Raw genomic sequence first — 18,235 nt, forward strand, 5'->3', positions numbered from 1 at the left:
TAAGAAAATTAGATTAAAAATTAACTTCAAAAATCCATGAAATGATGCACCTCAGTGGCTTTGTTGGTTAAGCATCTGCCTTCAGCTCAGGTCATGATCCCAGAGTCCCGGGATTGAGCCCCTCATTGGGCTCTCAGCTTAGTGGGGAATCTGCTTCTCTCTCTTCCCCTCACCCTGCTCGTGCTCACTCTCAAAGAAATAAATAAAATCTTTTAAAAAATCTATGAAATACCAAATATTTGGAAATTAAGTAAGGAAGCCTATATAACTTTAGAGGTAAAAGTAAAATCACAAGGGTAAATTAGAAAATACTTTTAAAATAAAGTATATCAATATTTGAGGAATATAATTCAATCAGTTATTACAGAGAAATTTGTAACTTTAAGACTTCATGAAATATAAAAGAATTAAAATCACTGATCAACTTATGTCCTAAGGAATAAGAGGAAATTAAATACAATGCATATAGGAGGAAGAAAATTATAAAACAGAAAATATGGAGACAGAAGACAATTTAAAAGAACCTGAAATTTTCTTATTTGAAAACATAAACTCAAAATAGTTAAGAATTATAATTTAGAGCTTAGAATGGTCAATAAAAAGTGGAGAAAACACAAATCACCAATATTAGGAATAAAAGTGAACATATCATGAGATATCCTGCATCACTGTGAACCTAATAGAGAAACTTCATGAACATCTTTATGGCAATACAGTTGGTAACCTAGATAAATAGACAGATTCCTTGAAAACTCTAGCTTAACAAAATTGATGCAAAAAGAAAAAGCATTTGAATAGCTGTATATTAACTAAAATTAATTTCAGAATTAAATACTTTGTCAGAAAAAAATAAATAAATAAATACTTTGTCAGGAAAAAGTTTGACAAAGTGAACTCAGCTCAGTGAACAGATAGATTTATTGGTGAACATTATAAAATTTTGAAGGAAAAATAAAATTAATTGTATGCTATCTTTTTCAGAAAAATGCTGCAAACATTTCATAAGCCATTTTATGGGGCCAGCATAAACCTGACCCCTAATTATGACAAGAACATTACAAGGAAATAAAATTAGACTTCAAGCCTCTGAAGCACATACATACGAAAATCCTTAACAAAACATTTGCAGTTTAAAAACAGCAATATAAATTGAGGGAATCATGACCAAGTGGAGTGTTCCCAAGAAAACAAGATTGATTTTTCATCCAAAAATCAACAGATGCAATTCACAAAATTAAGAGAATAGGGAAGAAAACAGATGGAGAAAAAATATTTTACTAAGTTGGCACATAACTGAGAAAGCATGAAAACCCGTAGGCAAATTGGAAAAGAACACTTTCTAAGATGGATAAATGGTATCTATGAAAACCTGAAATGAATATTCTACACCACAGTGAACTATTGAATATTTTCCGTCTATCAGGAGAAAAAATGGATTTTTCTCTCACCACTTTGATTAAACCTAACATAAGAGATCCTCAGGTAATATTAGAAGTCCTCATCAGTGCAATAAGGCAAGGAGAACAATGGCATAAAGATTTTTTAAAAGGAAGCAAAACTGTCTTTATTTACAAATGAAGTGATTCTTTTGCCTCAAGATAGTCTCTTCACTTTATCAAAAATATAGTCACTGATAGTCTTTGCATTTCATATTTTCAAACAGACAACAGGAACAGAGAGAGATTGGGGTCTTTTTTAGTCCACATATATCAGGGAAGGGGACACTGAATTTTCTCTCTTATATATCACAGAAAAATACAAGTTGAAAACATTTTCAGAGTGCTGTTTGTCTTTTGACTTATCTTGGCATAATGGATTTATTTCAGTTTTGTGTACTTTGTATATGTTTTGTGTCTTCTTGGTTTTATGTCATGCTTAGAAAGAACTCCACATTTCAAGATTTTTTATTTTTTTATTTTTTTTCCGCACCCTACCTCCACCCAACACACCTAAACAAGATTTTTTTTAAAAAAAGATTTCAGATTTCCAGATTTTATGGTTTCAATCTTCATGTTTAAATCTATAGTACATCTGGAATTTACCTCGCTATAATACATATGAGATCTAATCTCTCTGTTTTCTGTAAGTGGCTAGTAAGTTGCCTTGACAATTTATTGGACAGTTCATTATTTCCCACAGACTTGAAAGCCTTTAAGATAAATAGTTCCTGAAAGTATTTGTTTCTATCTCTGGACTAGGAAAACTGTTCTGCAGCTTTGTGTGCCTCGTTAGGAGCTGGTGCTACACTGGTGGAATTACTGCAGCTCTAGAGGAGGTTTTCATATGAAGTAGATCTGGTTCTTCTTTATTCTTCTTCTGATTTACCCTGACAATTTTTTAAAGCATTGTGAGCATTTCCACTTAAATTTGTATAAAGATGGTAGCCTACCTATCTGCACCAAAACACCTCCTTTTTTTTCTTTTATTTTGTTTTAATGTCAGAACACATTAAATTTATAAATGAATTAGGGAAGAACTGACTTGAAATACACATGTATATATGGTTATGTATATTCTTTTCTTCTTTTGTGATTTCAGAAGCATTCTTGATAGGTTTTTTCCAAGGTAATTTTTTTACTTATATTGCAAATTTGGCCTATTTTCCTAAACAAGCAGTTGGCAAACTTGTTCTGTAAAGGACCCAAAAGGAAATATTCTAGGTTTTGTGAGTCATACAATATTTGTTGTGACTACTCAACTCTGCTGTTGTGGCAGTAAAGCAGCTGCAGCTAGTATGTAACTGAGTAAGTATGGTGATGTTCCAATAAAACTTTATTCAAAAAAACAGGCAGTGGGCAGCCTAGGTGGCTCAGCAGTTTAGCACCGCCTTTGGCCCAGGGTGTGACCCTGGAGTCCCAGGATCAAGTCCCACATTGGGCTCCCTGCATGGAGCCTGCTTCTCCCTCTGCCTGTGTCTCTGCCTCTCTCCCTCTCTATGTGTCTCTCATGAATAAATAAATAAAATCTTTAAAAATAAATAAACAAACAGGCAGCAAGACAGATGTGGCCTGTAGGCTAAAGTTTGCCGCTGTATATTATAAAAAGTTGTTTCCCTTCAAACTAATAAAACTGGCAATTAACCTATCTATGTATGTAAGGCACTGATATATCCTCTAATAGGCACTTTTTATGTCTAACATATTCCTGAGTGCAACTTTTTAAAAGTTGCATCAAACGTTTAAAAACACATCACAATGTGTTTAAAAACACATCAAAAATAGGATGGATCATGTGTCCACATTCTTTAGTTTTGTGAGAGAAAATTTAATCCTAGTGAAACAGTGAGCTCAGGCTCTTCAGACCCTGACCAACAAGTATTGCAGAAACAGGCAGACCTGCGGTTGCTTCAGTGACAAGTGTGTCCAGGTTCTGTGGAATCCAGGGAGTTTTATCCTCTCTAGTAATCTCAATCAAATTTCTGAGATGATTTATTTCTGCACTCATCTCAGATTTCTTCCTAAATCCTTCATTGAACAAATCCTTTGGGATCCTAAGGCAAAGGGTTGTGTGGAAAGGAAAAAGTAAACTTTTGAAAATCCACGTTTTTTTCAAGAGTCACATTTTATATTTAAGAGCTTTGTAAATTGTCTCTATTTTACGATAAAGCTGTTCTTTCTTAGGAGATTGCCAGAGGATAATATCTGAAGCAGAGAATATCTTCTGGGTTTGACCTGGGCAGTCAGAGGAAGTTTCCAACCTTCCCAATATGCACACACCATGAGCACTTTGCTAGGGTGCTGAGCCAGGCATGGGGACAAGTGCAATACTATGTTCCAACCCCAGCTGCAGGTTGGGAGGGAGCCATTAGTTCATGTGAACTTATCTTCAGTCCCACTTGGGATAGCATGGTCACCTGTATCATAGAAATAATGGGAACTTATAAGCTGATCAAGGGGAAAGGAGGGAAAATGAATGGAAAATATCAGAGAGGGTGACAAAACATGAGAGACTCCTAACTCTGGGAAACTAACAAGGGGTAATGGAAAGGGAGGTGGGCGGGGGGATGGGGTGACTGGGTGATGGGCACTGAGGGGGGCACTTGACAGGATGAGCACTGGGGGTTATACTATATGTTGGCAAATTGAACTCCAATAAAAATATACAAAAAAAATAAAATAAAATAAATACTTATAATAATTTTTTTAAAAATCTGATACCAACACTTCTAAATGGGAAGGGAGAGGATTCCCCTGGTGCCATGCAATGACTTAGGCAAGCTATGCAGCAAGTTTAGAAGGTATTCGTTCTCTGTATTTCTAAGCCTGGGCATATCTGATAGTTTTAAGTCAACACAGATCTATGTCAGTGTCTTTGGTGGTAGTAGGGTTTCTGACAATTGACAGTGATCTTGGTAAAGCGCCCTGTTGCTGCTTATATTAAAGACACCTTTTTGGGGTGTCTGGGTGGCTCAGTCAGTTCAGTGTCCCACTCTTGATTTTGGCTCAGGCCATGATCTCGGGGTTGTGAGATCAACTGCTGAGTTGGGCTCCAAGTCCCCCATGGACTTAGAGCCCGCTTAAGATTCTCTTTCCCTCTCTGATTGCCCTCCACCCCTGAATACTCCCCACTCCTACTTTCTCTCTCTAAACAAACAGACAAACACAACAAAACCTGGTTGGATTATCTACTTGATAATCCATGAAACCCTGTTTAATTTGGGGTCTATGAAAGCATTCTAGAATCCCACCAGCATGGTGACTTGGAGAGGTTATTGATATAGCCTTGGAAGGGCCAAGGTCATCCTGGACTCTCCAGGGTCTCATGTGGAGCTTGATTCAAAGACCTCTTGAAAAGCCAGGAAACAATAATTTTAGTGGATCAAATGCAAGGAATGGCAGTAATGCTTCTCTTTCCCATTTTGCTTTAACTTTCATCCATTCCCTCCTGATGTGCCAGGGCAGTGGCCACCAGGAATTGTGTTTCCTGCTAGGCTTGCATTGATTGAGCTTGTGCTCCCATATCCTTGTCTGTACCCTCAGATCACTGTCTGTTTCTCTCTCCAGTTTCTTGCTTAGTTGGCTCTTGCTTTCCTTGAGGCTTCTTTCTCAAGCCTCTGTCTGCTATTGCTGCTTCCACTGTTTCTCTCTTAGCCATGCTGCCTCCTTCCTGGCTTGCTCCAAATCCCTACGCAGATTTTAGAAAGAGAAAAAAGTAAAAGCTCAGGCCTGAGCATTACCCTCTTGAGATCAGAGACAAAATCAAATTTGAAGGAAAGGGTGGTCACATCATGAAGAGCAGGTTTGAAAATATGATGAGAAAGGCCTTGACTGGCTGATATACAGCTACAACTCTGCTTGTTGTTTTCAGGTTTAAAGAGGGTGCATCCTATAGAAGAAGGGGAAGCTCATCATTTTTTGAAAGATCTTTGGTTGGGCTATAAGAGGGCAATGCAGGAGCTTATCCACCAAAGGGTAGAGTCCTGCTGCCCCTTGCTTGCTATGGCCTTATCCCCACAAGTGAGGGCTTTATCTGCCTGCAGGATGGATTTCTTTATTGCCACATATGACTGCAAAAAGCTCTAACAGATCTCATTTGCCTAAGGAATCAAGAAGGAACAAAGGACTTAGATTTCCACCGGGGTGATTTGTTCCATACAAACAAGACCATTCATGTCATTTTTACTTTTGACATAAAATACTCCATGAGCCCCCTACAAAGTGTCCAACTTCCTTAGCGTGACCAGAGACCCTCTATATCTCCCTCCAGGCCATCCCCCCGGGCCCCTTCCCTCCACTCCACAGGCCACAACCAGTCAGTATTATGTGCATCTGTACAAACTCATGAACTCTGATGCATTCATATATTTGCATGTTTCCCTAGGGCTCTTCCCTTTGGATAACATCTCGACCTGAACAGCACATACAAATACTTCAAAGTTTACATCCCCCTCCTCTTTGGAGAAGTTTTCCTGGACTATATGTCCCATAGCAAATGCAGACTCGAATCCATGCTGATGTTCTCCCCTGCTATCTGCTAGATGTGTAACTTTCGGCAAATTATTTAACCTGTGTCTGCCTTTGGGTTCATATCTGTAAAATGAGGGTAATAAGAATAGATGCTTCATAACATTTTTTCAAGGACTAAATTAAAACATCCAGAGAGAGGGCTTAACAGTTCAGTATATACAGTAGTGTATTATTATTACATTTATTACTACCACCAGTGCAGCCCAGGATCACAGGTTATCACTCTCTGTGCAATAGTGTATTTATTTAACTCTTACTTTGATCAGCCTTGAGTGCAAGCATTCTAACTTTACATCATAAATCCTCAGTCATTGGCATAATGACTGTCATATAATTGGATGAAGAAATAAATAATTTCCATTCTGTCTCTCGTGGATTTCAGAAATCCATACTCTTTTTTTGAGAGAATAGGCATTTCCACTCTCCTGAGGAGTAAATAGCAAATAGTGGGCCTTAAAAGTTCACGCAATCTGTCATGATATCCCCATGCTCTTATCACCCACAACTGGTGCTGTGCTTTAAGATTATCTGGAGACCCCTTTGACTCTATTCTGTAGGCTCCGCATGCTCACCTTATTCCTTGCCCTCACTCCTTTCCTGGGCACCTGCGAATAGTTCCATTCAGTCCTTTCCTTTGCTTGCCTGTAGAGCTTGTGCCCTCCAGGAACAGAGAAAGTTCCTGCTGAAATACTTTCTGTTAGGGCCTTTGAAAGCTGATCCAATTTAGCTTGGCACCATTTAACAGATGCCTCTTTGTTCTACAGCAAGAGATCCTCCTTCTTATCCTTATGATTTCCTGCAAGGGAAATATATAGGGATATCACCAGAAGAAAGGAACAGAAGAGGTCAAATTCCAAAGAAATCTACTAGGTGGGTGGACTAACGGCAGTCCTCTTAAGAACAGCATCCTAGTGAAGCAGCAAGAAGCATACAACTAGAACCAAGAGATTTACTGCCAACTCTGAAAACTCTCTGTAAGACCTTGCTAAAGCTTTCAAACCTCTCTGGGTCTTGGGTTCCTCATCTATGAAATGTTGAAGTTGTGTGATCTATTCTCTATAGTTCTTAGAAGCTGTAGCATCCTGTGATTCTATCTTCAATAATATAATGGCACAAATAAACATAAAGAACAACTTGCTAAGGAAATTAAGTGTCTGGGAATAAGAGTGAGTACATCTAGAGAGGTTGTAGCTCAGGAGTGACTTTAGGGAGTTCAGAAACCATGCCACTGTTCACTAAAGGAGAAATCAGTGCTGGTTTTGCTTGAGAGATCAGAAAGATCCCAAATAAATTTCTCAAGCTCTGAGGGAGAAGATGGAAATAGAGTTCTCTAAAATTCTATCATGAGGATCCACACTACTTTACCCTAAGTAGGAGATGAGCTATAGATTGTGTATGTAGAACTTCAGGCATCATTTTAGAAACGCAAGGATCAGGAAGGATGAATGCTAAGAAAAAGTACCACAAGCTTCTTCTGGAACTCCTGTTGGTCATCCCCAGAAGAGTGCTCCACGAGGACTCCAACAACTACCCCTCACAGTCTTCATGCACATCCAGCAGCTCCTTGAGCATGTCTGTGGGGAGCCTCAGTCGCTAGGCCATCTGCTCGCTGTAGTGGTCAGCTGCCTTCTGCATGGCCACTTAGTTCTCACACAAAGCCAGAGTTGTCACTGCATTCTCCAAGCAAGGCACTGCTCCATGATTGATGGCATCCACATAGGTCACCACTAGAGTCCTCAGCATAAATAAAGCAGAAAACAGGGATAAATATCAATTTCTTACTCAACAAGAACCAAGATTCTGAGATTACAGTTCTTTTATTATTGTTTTAATATTTATTTATTTATTTATTTATTTATTTATTTATTTATTTATTTATTTATTTATGAGAGATTGAGAGAGAGAGAGCATGTGTGAGCTGGGCCGGGGGTGTGGGCAGAGGGAGAAGGAGAGAGAAACTTTAGCAGACTCTGCACTGAGTGGGGAGCCCCATGTGGAGTTTGATCCCAGGTCTCTGAGATCATGACCTGAGCTGAAACCAAGATCAGCCTCTTAAAATACTGAGCTACCCAGGTGCCCTATAGTTTTTTTAATTTTTAAATTTTTTTAAAAATTTCATTTATTAGATGTGTAGCTTTACACATCTAAACTTTTGCACTTCGGAAATAAATTTATAAGTATTCATGACAACTAAAGTAACATACAAATGAAATACTTTAGCTATGGCCACAAACAGTGTTCTGAAAAGGTGTGTTGTCAGTACTGATCCATTGCAAGGATATTTAAAGAAAATAATCGAACTACTGATCAGGGGTCACATGGCAATAACAGAATGCCACAGATTGTACCTAATAGACAACAATGGATTATTAAAATTCTCAAGATGTTGTACACAAAGTTAGTTATAACCCCCCCAGCTTTGCTTTCTTTAATTTTTTTAATCTGAGATTATAGTTCTAAAGTCACACACACCTACTTACTTCTATTATCATCACCTTTATTTTCACTTTCACTTCATTTACTCGTTATTGTATTTTTCTCCAGGTCATAACATCGGGTGAAAAAAAGATGAATACCTACCTTCATCTAACATAATCAGGGAAATCTGGGAAAAATTATTTCACATTAACACAAATTAAGATTAAAAGAGGGGAATCCCTGGGTGGCTCAGCAGTTTAGCACCTGCCTTCGGCCCAGAGTGTGATCCTGGAGTCCCGGGATTGAGTCCCACATTGGGCTCCCTGCATGGAGCCTGCTTCTCCCTCTGCCTGTGTCTGCCTCGCTCTCATTAATAAATAAATAAAATCTTAAAAAAAAAGAGTAAAAGAGACCACCAAAATAGACACCCAGGGTAATTCACATAATATTATTTCTAATTCTTGAGATTTCAGTGGATTTTCAGGGACTCAAAAGCTAGTATTTATTTTGGACAGGTTTGAACTCCAAAGTAGTCCCTTTGAGAAAAACACATTATATAGGACTTCCTCTGGGAAGACGATCCACCCAGTCTAGTTAGTGTTGGGTTCTTCTTATATATGGGAACTGCAGATATCAGTGACAATGTTTGGGGTTTTGGAAAGGGATTTGTTAATCCTATGATCAGAGATAATTACTAAAACACATAATCATTTCTATCTGGGGTATGAATATATATAAGTATACACATATATATAAATTGATACAAAGCTGCTGAAGAGTGCATATTATAGTTAGCACATATCAGGTCACAGAGAAATATGATTTTGGACAAGGACACTCACTATTCTCAGTGACCTTGACTTCTTTCCTGAGGGTCCTAGCCCTTGCATGGGTAAAGATAGAAGAACAGAAATTATTTGATTGTTTCTGGAATTCAGGATCCAGTTGATTTTCCAGAATATCCTCAGTATGGGCTAGAATTTCCTTTTTGTGTTTTGGCTGGCTAAAAACAATTCTGTTTTGGGGAGGCGGTAAATATAACATTTTATATACTCCCTGGGTTTGTTGGAATTTTTAGCTTTGGGATTCTAACCTGAGGAAGAGAGAAAACAGAGTTACAGTAAGCACACTCTTGGGACAAGGCAGCTAAAGGTTTTTATGAGTGGGGATTTCTGATCTTTCAAGTATTCTAAACTCAGAAATTCTTTTTACATATTTATACAAATGGCAAATTAAACTCATATGAATGATGTATCACTGGAGAGGAATTTTTTAAATTTTCTTTTTTAATTCAAGTATAAATAACATACAGTGCTATATTAGTTTCAAGTGTAGAATATAATGATTCAACAGTTCTATACATTACTAGTGCTCATCATGATTAGTGTACTCCCAATATCCTTCACCTATTTTACCCGCTTTCCCACCTCCCTTCTTGCAACCACATTTTTCCTCTATATTTAAGAGTCTGGGCTTTTTGTTTGTTTGTTTGTCTTTAAGACATTTAAAAAAATATTCATTTGTTCCTTAAATGCCACATTTTCTTTATCTATCAATGGATGCTCGAGTTGCTTCTATATCTTGGCTATGGTAAATAGCTTCAGTAAACGTAGGGGTGTATACATCTTTTCAAATTAGTGTTTTCATTTTCTTTGAGTAAATACCTGACAGTGGAATAACTAGATCATCTGGTAATTTTTGAGGAACCTCCATACCTTTTCCACAGTGGCTGCACTACCTTGCATTCCCACCAGTAGTGCACAGGGGTTTCTTTTTCTCCACACCCTCACCAACACCTGTTTCTTGTGTTTTTTTATTTTAGCCATTCTGACAGGTGTGAGGGAATATCTCATTATAGTTTTGATTTGATTTTTTACTGTTCAACATTCATGACTCCCTAAAGAAGTTAAGCTAGCTGATGGCATTATAATTAGGTCAAGACCTTAAAATTGAGGAATAAACAAGATAATTTATTCAATAATTATTTACTAAGTACTTATTATGTTCTGGCACTGGGGATATGTTCAAGGGTCAGAAGATACAGCAGTGACTAAAGCAAAGGGAAATAACCTGTTCTTTGGAATTATATAACTGATAAGTGTTAAGACTACTAATGTATAGGGGATCCCTGGGTGGCTCAGCGGTTTGGCGCCTGCCTTTGGCCCAGGGCGCGATCCTGGAGTCCCGGGATCGAATCCCACATCGGGCTCCCGGTGCATGGAGCCCGCTTCTCCCTCTGCCTATGTCTCTGCCTCTCTCTCTCTCTCTCTCTCTCTCTATGTCTATCATAAATAAATAAATAAATCTTTAAAAAAAAAAAAAAAAGACTACTAATGTATAATGAGCTAATGCCAGGCAGGTGAAATCTGGTCTTAATGGAAGGAGTATGGGGAGAAAGGAATGGGTAAAACAAAATAAAACATAACAAAACATACATAAAAGGTTGTGACTGCATCTCACTCCTTACTTGTTTTGAGGATGCTGTGAATCATAACTAATTCAAGGGATCTCAGCAGAAGTTAAAATATTTTCTAAGAGGAACATTCCCCCTTATGTTTTCTATGCTTGAGGGAAAGAGAATTTCTGAGATACCTGCATAGAACCAGGGTAGAAGTGTGGAAAGATGGAAGGATGGTTGATACTACTTTTATATTGTCATTTTTTCCCACGGAACTCAGTAAGGTGACCTCTGTTTTTCTTATGATTTGTACATGCCCAGCATCAGATGCTCTTTACATTAAACCATAGTTATTAACTTTATAGGACCTGGACATGCTATTCTATAAGGTATTCTGCAACACTAAGGTACTTTGCTCTAACTAGAATTTTCATGAAAGTTAGCTAAAGCCAGTGAGCTCATAGATAAACATTCTGATTTGCCTTTTTTTTTTTCAATTCAGGTAAAGAAGCAATTATTGTGTGCCTACTATGTTACACATACTGTCCTTGTTGCTGGAAATTGGCAACAAAGAATCAGGTAGGATTTCTTCCTCTACAGATTTTAATTTTAATAGAAGAAAAAAATAAGTAAAGATATAAATAAATATGTTCATATTGTGTTAAGTTTATGTGGAGGGGCAACCTGAGACAGAATGGTCAGGGAAGACCTCTTTGAAAACTGACATTTGTGTAAGGCCTTGAAAGAAAGGAGCAACTGGGTGAAGGAGCAGCAAGCATTGCAGGCAGAGTGAACCATGAATGCAAAGACCTGGAGATAGGAAAGGGATTGCAATTTGCAAGGATAAAAAGGAGGCTGATGTGGCTGTGGTATGACCGTGGTGGAGAAAATACAAAAGATTAATTTAGAGAAATAAGAAAGAGTGGTCACAGTGTGCGTTTGAGGAGTATGGATCTTATGTAAGTATAATGCAGGTTTAAGGAGGGTATTAAAAGCAACTAGATTAATGGTCACTATGGTTGTTTTGAAGGGAATTTACTAGAGAGGGTCAGAGTGGAAATGAGAAGGACATCAGGACAAATAAAAGTATTTCAGGCAAAAGAGGAGGGGGCCCAGTCCAGGATGGTAGAATAAAAACAGAGAGAAATTGACAGCTTTGAGATATATTAAGCAAGGGTAACAAGAGGACTGATGTATGAACTGGATGTAGGAGTTAAACTAAGTGAGGAATGCAAGTTTTGAGTCTTGCAACCTTCAGGTTGGTGATACATACTGAGAAGAAGATGAACGAGAAAGCAAGAAGTATGCTTTTGTTTTGCTTTATTTTACTTGATTTCATTTGAGTTTAGGAGTGATCAAGACTTATACTGTGAACATGATAACTTAATTTTTTTAACATGATAACTTTAAGTGGACGGCTTGCAAAAAACCAAAAAAAAATTCAGATGGTTATTTGATCTATGCATCTGAATTTCAGAAGAGATATCGAGGCAAGAAATATCAATTCGAGAGGTATCAGAATAAAAGCAACATTGAACATCCAAAGACTGGATGAGATCATTTTGAGAGGGTATACATGGAAGAGAGAAAAGAACCCAGGGCCACATCCTAGAGAGACTTACAATTCAGTGGATTGGATGAAAAGTCAGAGTCTGGTAGAAAGACTGAGTGAGCTAACCACAGAGACAGAAGAAAGTCAGAGTAGTGTGGTGAGGCAAGGAAGGAAAGAATTTCAAGGAGCAGGAAGAAGCAGGGGAGTAAGATGGGTGCAAAGAAACACTGAATCAGGGAAAATGGACGTCATTGGTAAGTATAACAAGAGCATTCAGTAAAGTGTTGGGTTAAAACTAGAGAGGAATTCATTGAAGACAGAGGTAGAAAAAGGAAATTGAGGCTATATATTTTTGCATGAAGAGGAGTAAAAACAAAATATGGGGTGATAGTCATAATGAGATGTGGAATCCAGGGAGAATATTTAAGATGATAGTTATTGAAGCATGTTGGTTAGTTAATAAGAATACTCCAATACAGCAAACAAAACATGATGTGAAAGACATAACTGCAAAAACTCCACGTGTGGCAGGCTAGAAAAGATGGCTTTAAGAACACTAATATGAGGGGCAGCTCTGGTGGCTCAGTGGTTTAGCGTCACCTTTGGTCCAGGGCCTGATCCTGGAGACCCAGGATCGAGTCCCACATTGGTCTCCCTGCATGGAGCCTGCTTCTTCCTCTGCCTGTGTCTCTGCCTCTCTCTCTCTGTGTCTCGCATGAATAAATAAATAAAATCTTAAAAAAAAAAAAAAAAGGGACACTAATATGAGGGATTTTCCCTCTATACGAAACAGGAACAACAGGAGTAGGAATTGGGAACAGAAAACAATTGGGTTGCAATTTGCTGATAAGAATTAGAACGTGTGTTTCGTAAGAAATTTGAACTCTCCTTTCATGTAGCCCTGGAGAAGTGGTTAGAAACAGATTTCACTTGAAATTGAGCAAATAGCCTCTGTCATAAGACTTTACTCCCCAAGCTTTTTTCTTGCAAAGCAGTACATCAAGTAGGACTTGCCAGTGCTAGCCACAACCACCACAGGTTGAGAAATCCTGAAAGAATCTTTAACACTTTCCAGTTCACCAACAGCTGTTCATTCTTGTTCTCCACCAACATGTGGGAACAAGCATGATGGCTTATATATGCCTGGGAACCTGAAAACTCCAAAGCTCTCTGTAGAAATAGGATCACAAACTGATTTTCTGCCTCAGGGTTAATCAAAATATGTGTACATCAGCAGGGGGCTGGTGGGACCTTTGTATTTTTATGTGATATAAAATGGAGGATAGCATTAGCAGACCACAGAGAGCTCCCCCCACAATAATCCCTGATGATGATAGTGAAGGAATAGCAGGTATTAGCAGCCTTCAAATTTTTATTTCCATAATAAAAATAAAATTCAAGCAATGCTTATCATGTATTGAGAATCTACATTGCGCTGAGCTCTGTGACACATGCATTGACATACCTGACCTCACCTGTGTTTATAAGACCCTTGCAAGTTTGGGCTTATTATACCCATTTTGCACATGTAGTAAGTGAAGTTCAGAAAGACTGAGAGATTTGCTGAAATTTATGTATGAATAAGTGGTAGATCCAGGATTTGAAACCAGCAAAGTCTGTTTCATTACGCTATGCTTTGCAGCCACTTACCTCGCAAAATAATCCTTCTCAGCAACATGGATTACTCCATGTGCTCTTTAATCAATAATATACAGGGGCTTCCTATTGACTCTCCTATACCAATAACACGTCCTCTAATGGATTTAGTATGACAAGATGGGTTCTCTTATTTCTCATTCTATAAACCAGCAATTCCTAGACCAGTCTCTTTCTTTGCATGACCAGTGTCTCCTCAAGAGCTCCACATCACCTAGTATTTTTTGAATGCTGTGCTTTCACATCTTCATTCTTTGATATCCAGTCCTATCAATACTATGTTTTTATGTATTGAAATATATTGAATGATTATTATGTACCTGAAACTGCCTGTTTCCTGGGATAAACGCATTTATGACCTATGGCCCTGCCCTCAAAGTAATACTAGAGTAACCATATCAGTTAGAATTAGATTTAGCTGTGAGAAACAGAAAAAAGGCTCATAAACAAATATGTTACTCGATGTATTAAATATGCTACTCTACTACATAAATTCCAGGATCAGTAGTCCATAACTGGCAGAGTAGATGTGTTTCACAAAAGATTGGGGCCTAGGACTCTTAGCCACTTATGCAATGTGCCATCAAATCTGTAGTAAGAGCAGATTGGAGAAGGGAAAGAAGGATAGGCACCTCCTTTAAGGACTCATCACTTCTACTCAAAAATGATAGATCTTAAGTTATTGCATTATCATATCCTGCCACAGGCGAGGCTCTAATTGCTATGAGCCTTCTGAAAACACATGTACACAGCAGACAGACAGCGATTCTTTCTCTATGGTTATTCTATTCTCTATTTCATTTGTCTCTAATTCTTATTACTTAAGTCCCTCTGCTAGCTTTGAATTTAGTTTGTTTTCTAGAACAAGAACAGCTAGAAAAATACAACCTCTACCTGGGTTGCCATGAGTTCATATTATAAAATAGAATCATGAAGCATGTTGATTAGTTAATAAGAATATTCCAATAGAGCAAACAAAATATGATGTGGGAGACATAACTGCAAGAGCTCCATGTGTGTCAGGCTAGAAAAGATGGCTTTAAGAACACAAATATGAGGGGTTTTCCGTCTATAGGAAACAGGAACAATAGGAATAGGAATTGGGAACAGAAAACAATTGGGTTGCAATTTTACTGGGAAGAATTAGAATTTCAAGCTGAAAATTCCATCATAGCTCTAAAAGTATGTGGCAGTATCAGAGACAGCTTTTTTTACAGGACCTAAAATAGAGCAATTTCTAGAATTGAACCCACACTGGGCTAAATATAGTGACCATGTACTTATGGCACAGAGATTGATGCAGGATGAGGGTTGGGTACTGCCCCAAGCCCCAAGGAAGGGTCCTTCTTCACCAGCTGTATCAAAAAAGCTCCTTGTCTCTGTGTCTGTGTGTCTGTGTGTCTGTCTCTCCCATTTTTGCTTTTATTTTGTTCTATGATACTCTAATATAAAACTGTGACTCCAGAGATGAAGAATATAAGGCTAGTTAGTTCTTTTAAACTTTCAATCAATATTTTATTGTTATTTTTATATTTTAATGTTTACCATTGACTTACTTTTAGTATTATTATTTTAAATTTATTATTGTTGAAAAATACATTTGGAATATTTTTCAAATGTATTTTTCAGCAACATACAGGGAAGTTGTTACAAGAAAAAAAATATCAAAAACATATTCTGTAAGTCTGTCACAAAAATATAATAGTGATAAAGGAAGAATTATTAACATGATTTCTTAAACTGAAGGAGGTTAATGAGACTTGGTTTAACTGAAATGAAGTTTTTTCATATTTATTAACTCCAGAAAAAATGATCTAGCATCTTGTTTTAGAAAGTGTGTTTATTTGGCACTAAGTATACTCTACTTTGGGGTTTAGTGGAAATTCTCAGACAGGAGGAGTCTCATTTTAATATCCTGTACACAAAGCTTGGTGGAAGACCAAAAAGCTGCAGCTGTGCCAGCTCTTTCAGAGAAGCACAAACTTGAAGCAGTTTCAGTTTTAGAATTCTGTTGAGAGCAGTTTTCAACTGAGAGAAATGTAGGTACAAAGGAATAATGGCCTTTAAGGGATAAGATTTATAGGCTTGGGGAATTTTAGAATTGGAGAAACCTGCTGTGACAAAACAATAAAAACAAAACAAAACTAACAGCACCTTGGATATTGCTAGATATAGAAATAGAATAAAGGGCTAGGTTTTCAGAATTATACAAAATGTAAGGCATGGAAATTGCTTGGTGGATTGGCTATGTAAATATAGCTGGAGTTAGATTACATCACTAGAGAGATGTACCCCAATTTGTTCTTCCTGTATGGAGAACTTAGAGCTGAAAAGGAAAACTGAAATATCAGAGACTTTTTATTTGTAGGATGAGTATTTAAGGGAAGACAGAGCCTCTGGTAGGACCTCCTAAATACTAGAATGCTAGGATTACATATGAATATATAAAAATCCAGTTTCCCTCATGCCACCTTCTGAGAGGAGAGGCTCTGACTGGTTCATTGTAACCCTTCTCTAGTCTTTTCAAATCCATCGTGCCTTTAAGGGTGCATCCACCCTTAAATCAGGTAAGACTTAGCCTTGTGCCGCATCACTGATAATGGCTACAACCACTCCCTAAAGTCCAGCTCCAGGCACCCAGTCACTCTTTCTTCCAGGGGCACCTTTCATAGACACTGCCCTGACTTCAGTGGCTCAGTGACTTATAAATAGGCCTGATGTGAAAAAGCATCTCATTCTTGTCCCAGAGATCCAACCTGGAAAACACCCTCACAACAGTCAGCTGGTATGGCCCCTCCATGGACCGCCAAATGTGTCTTGGCGTGAAGACACATATAAGTGCACTATTGTTGGGCTACACTTCAAGAAGTACCCCCTTTATACATTTGCGACACTTGGCAAGGCTGGTCCACTCAAGTAATATGTAAGTGATTTAAAAGATATTTCAGATTTCTGACTTTAGGTTTCAGGTCTCAATGGTTAAACAGGCTCACTCTAAAGCCTCTTTAGGTCCCATTTATAAAGACAAAAAAGTTATTCCTGGTTCAGTGTTTTCCTTTTTACCATTTCTTTGGTGTTAGAGAGTTCATATAAAGTGTGGAGACTTTAAAATTTGGAGGGGAGGAGCTTCTGGGTGGCTCAGTCAGTCAAGTGGCTGATTCTGGATTTTGACTCAGGTCATGGCCTCAGGATTCTCAGATCAAGCCCCATGCTGGGCTCTGCACTCAGCTGTCAGTCTGCTTGAGGCTTTGCTCTCCCACTGCCCCTCCCCCTCACTATTTCTCTCTCTAAAAATAAATAAATCTTTTTTAAAAATTTGAAAGGGAGTGTGTGTGGGAGGGAGGATTATCTTTTAAAGATACCCAAAAGACTTTCCATATAACAATATCAAAATATTTAATATACATGTAATCAGAATAGCAAAAAGTATAGGAGGATAAGAAAGTGATACATAATTTTTCCAAAATTAATAAAAGACAAAAAGCCACACATCCAGAGGTTTAGAGAACCAACCCAGTGCAGAATAAATAACAAGAAAAAAAAACACCCCTATACACACTATAGTCAAATCCATGAAATCCACTTATTCAAAGAAAATATTAAAGACATCTAGTGAAAAAAGAAGTACTACCACAGAAGGCCAAAAATAGGAATGTCAAAAGACTTCTTCCTAGAATCTATGCAAGTAGGAAGAAAGTGGAATGACCTGTCTAAAGTATGAATGAAAAAGAATGTGCAACCAGAATTCTCCACCCAGTAAAGATGTTTCCAGAAAGAAGGCAAAATAAAGACATTTTCAAAGTAAAGGTGACTTCATAGTATGGGATGGTCTATCCAATTCAGTGTGCACATTAAATGAGGAAAACAGTATAAAAATTAAAAATAATCAAAGAAAAATGTTATTATTTGTAATTATTATAGTGGTGATGTGTGTGTTCTGTAAGAATTTTTCTGTCATCCAGAGTCATAGTGTTACTTACTTGTGTTATTTTCTAAAATATTTATTATTTTACCTTTTACTTTTAGAACTGTAACTCACTGAGAATTGATATTTCCAGGTGGTATGAAATATGGGTCTGAAATATATATTTAGAGGTAGGTACAATTTCCCAATACAATTTAATCACAGGAATGGGGGAAATAACTATCTATATAAACATATATCTATATATAAACATATATAAATAAAGCCGTGACCTTAGATATCTGAGAAAGATAATGCTTACAGAACAAACACACACCCCA

The 18,235-nt window shown here is 37.7% G+C and overlaps 1 pseudogene; it reads right to left on the reverse strand.

The window, feature by feature from the left end:
* Positions 1 to 5,374: 5,374 nt before the first annotated feature.
* Positions 5,375 to 16,523, reverse strand: LOC144318231 (guanylate-binding protein 6-like; annotated as a pseudogene).
* Between the last annotated feature and the right edge of the window lie 1,712 nt (positions 16,524 to 18,235).

Source organism: Canis aureus, chromosome 8 (genome assembly GCF_053574225.1).
Source record: "Canis aureus isolate CA01 chromosome 8, VMU_Caureus_v.1.0, whole genome shotgun sequence".
Lineage (NCBI taxonomy): Eukaryota > Metazoa > Chordata > Mammalia > Carnivora > Canidae > Canis > Canis aureus.